Source organism: Myotis davidii, unplaced genomic scaffold (genome assembly GCF_000327345.1).
Source record: "Myotis davidii unplaced genomic scaffold, ASM32734v1 scaffold187, whole genome shotgun sequence".
Classification (NCBI taxonomy): domain Eukaryota; kingdom Metazoa; phylum Chordata; class Mammalia; order Chiroptera; family Vespertilionidae; genus Myotis; species Myotis davidii.
This window is the reverse complement of record NW_006383018.1, coordinates 4,236,534-4,239,832: the sequence shown is the minus strand read 5'-3', so window position 1 is coordinate 4,239,832 and position 3,299 is coordinate 4,236,534.

Here is a 3,299-nt window from a genome sequence, read left to right as displayed (position 1 = left end):
GGGGGGGGGGGGGAGGGGCAGTGGGCTTGCAGGAGGCAACTGATCAAAGATTTGCTCTCATCATCGCTGTTTCTCCCTCTTTATCCTTCTCCCTTCCTCTCTCTCTAAAATCAATTTAAAAACATTAAAAAAAGAGAGAGATTACCATGTTAACCTTGAAGTTTATAAACACTTTCATACCCATTACCTCCTTTGATCTGCACAAGAACTGTGTGGGCTAGAGTGAGCGCTCACTTTACCTATATATTATTAAAGATTTATTTTTAGAAAGTTTTTATTGCTATGAATCCCTGTGAGTTCTCATGTCATTCTTATACATTCCTTTAAAGCTTATGTTCAAATATATAGGGTGCAGCAAAAGTAGGTTTATAGTATTTTTGTATGGAAAAGAATACAATAAATAATAATACAAGAATAAACTCTGTGTTTCCTGTACTCATAACCATAAACCCACCTTCACCCCACCCTGTATATGAATGTGTATGTTTTAGTTGAAAACAGAGGCTTATTTTTCATAAGCAGACATGGAAATCAGACACAGCACTCAGATTTAACACTTATTCTCCTTCCTTCTCATCTCCCGGACACATTGTTTATTGAGATTATCATTGCCTAACTAGTGTGGCTCAGTGATTGAGAGCATCGACCCATGACCTAAGAGGTCACAGGTTCAATTCCTGGTCAGAGCACATGCATGGGTTGCAGGCTCAATCCCTAGGGGGGGGGGGGGGGGAGGCAGCCAATCAGTGATTCTCATCATTGATGTTTCTATCTCTCTAGAGGCAACTGATCAAAGATTTGCTCTCATCATCGCTGTTTCTCCCTCTTTATCCTTCTCCCTTCCTCTCTCTCTAAAATCAATTTAAAAACATTAAAAAAAGAGAGAGATTACCATGTTAACCTTGAAGTTTATAAACACTTTCATACCCATTACCTCCTTTGATCTGCACAAGAACTGTGTGGGCTAGAGTGAGCGTGCTCACTTTACAGATGAAAAAACAAAGACTTGGGAAGTTACAAGATTTTCCTTAAGTCACCAAACGAGTAAGTGGCAGAGCTGATCCTCAAACAGCATCTCCGTCTCCAAGACCAGGGTCAATTCCAACGCGCCCCATGATTTCTCCGGACATGAAGTGCACATCAATTTTTCTTCTCTCTGCCTTACCTTGAGAACTTCACTAGTTTCAATTACTATTGTTCCATCGCAAACATTTATTTATTTGTTTTCTGCCTGTGTCTCAGCTCTTTCTCATTTGAATATGCTCCTGGGGAAGGTGACAGCCTTATTGCTCACCACACGATCAGATAGAAATCCTGTAGCAGAAGTTCACTTCAGGTGTACGACAGAGGCTTTCTGAAGTCCCTTTTTGAAACCCCAGAGAAGCAGGACCTTAAATTCTACAAAAAATAAAACAAAACAGTTGTCGCAAGAAGTAAGTACTTCAGAGACCCTCCATGACAGCCACCTCTTCCGAGTGTCCCAAATGGCATCCCTCCCACCATATGCACTTTAGAACACAGACAATAAATGTATACTGAAGTGTACTGAACTGATTACCTGTCCTCTGTATACTTAATGAAGACACCCTCTATAGGAGGCAAATAAATAACTGTGATCCCAATAACCAACTTCCTTTCAGATTGACTCTCAGGGACACTTGATAACTTTGCTATTTTTTCTTGCAGTTCACTGAGACCCTATCAAACTGCCCTTCAGAAAATAGAGTTGTGACAATGTGATTGTATCTATAAAATTTTATCCTTATTACTTAGAAAATAACTGACACATTATGACCCCTCAGATCACTTGTCAGGATTTATTTAGGATTCCAAATAGAAATGATTGTTTATATCCAAAATGAGAACTTCAGTGAAGTTCTGGGTTCACCCTGGCCAGGTGGCTTAGTTTGTTGGAGCATCATCCTGTACATCAAAAGGTTGTGGGTTCGATTCCCAGTCAGGGCACATACCTAGGTTGAGGGTTCAATTGGGGCGCATACAAGAGGCAACTGATCTCTCTCTCTCTCCCCCCCCCTTCCTCTCTCTGAAATCAATAAACATATACTCAGGTGAGGATTTTAAAAAATGTGGGCTTAAGAAATAAATTTGAATCATTCACTACAATGCCTTTGGCAGCAAATAACAGAAAATTCTGATTAAAACTGAATAAAAGAATAATTTATTATTTCAATTAGCAGGAGGTTTGAATGTAAGGTGGACACAGGATTGATTTATTTAATGGCTCAACAATATAATCAAGAACCCAAGTTCTTTTCCATCTCTCGACTCTGCCCTCATGGTTACAGAATGGCTGCAGCAATACCAGAAATTACATCCAGACACCACAAAATCCAGAATATAGCAAAAGCCATCTTTCTTTTTTAAATACATTTTTATTGATTTCAGAGAGGAAGGGAGAGGGAGAAAAAGATAGAAACATCAATGATGAGAGAGAATCATTGATTGTATGCTCTACACTGGGAATTGAGCCCACAACCTAGACATGTGCCCTTGACCGGAATCGAACCCGGGACCCTTCAATCTGCAGGCCAACACTCTATCCACTGAGCCAACCTGGCTAGGGCAAAAGGCATCTTTCTTATATCATCTTCTTAGGTGTAAGCAAAACTTTCCCTTCAGCCTCCATCAAAATTCTAATAGTGTTTCCTTGGCTATACTTCAGGTTCTTTCCTAAGAAATTACTGGCAAGAATGGAATTACCTTAATTGAAAAATAATCAATATTTACCCCCCTGGAAATGGAGATCAAGCCAACATCCCCAGAAGCACATGTTTGGGTGGAGAAATGGTATATATCTGAAGAAAACCAAAGTTTTTATGGAAATGAGGAACAAGTAGAAATGGATGCAAAAGGACACGACAGAAAGAAAATAAAGAAGGAAACACCAATTTTGGGAATTTAAAGGGAAGCTAAGGAAGGTTAAGAGGCAGTAGTTAAGGGAGTAAGAGAACTTGGAAAGAAATGTTAAGGATGTTGTGTGTAGGTTTAATATGATTTTGAAAATACTGTTTATGACAAGTAAAGTTGTTTTAACACACCTGTTTATGACAGATAAATTTAAAAGTTGCTATATATTTATTATTGATTTCAGAGAGGAAGGTGTAGGCAGGGGTGGGCAACCTTTTTGTGAGCGCATGCCAAAACCAGCAAAATCTCTGACTCAAAATTCTTCTGTGTGCCAACCCTAAGTTTTTGAGAACATGTTACACCTACTTGATATCTCTTAAGGTGTACATATGTGAAGAACCTTGAAGAAATAATAAAATTCATTTGAGCGA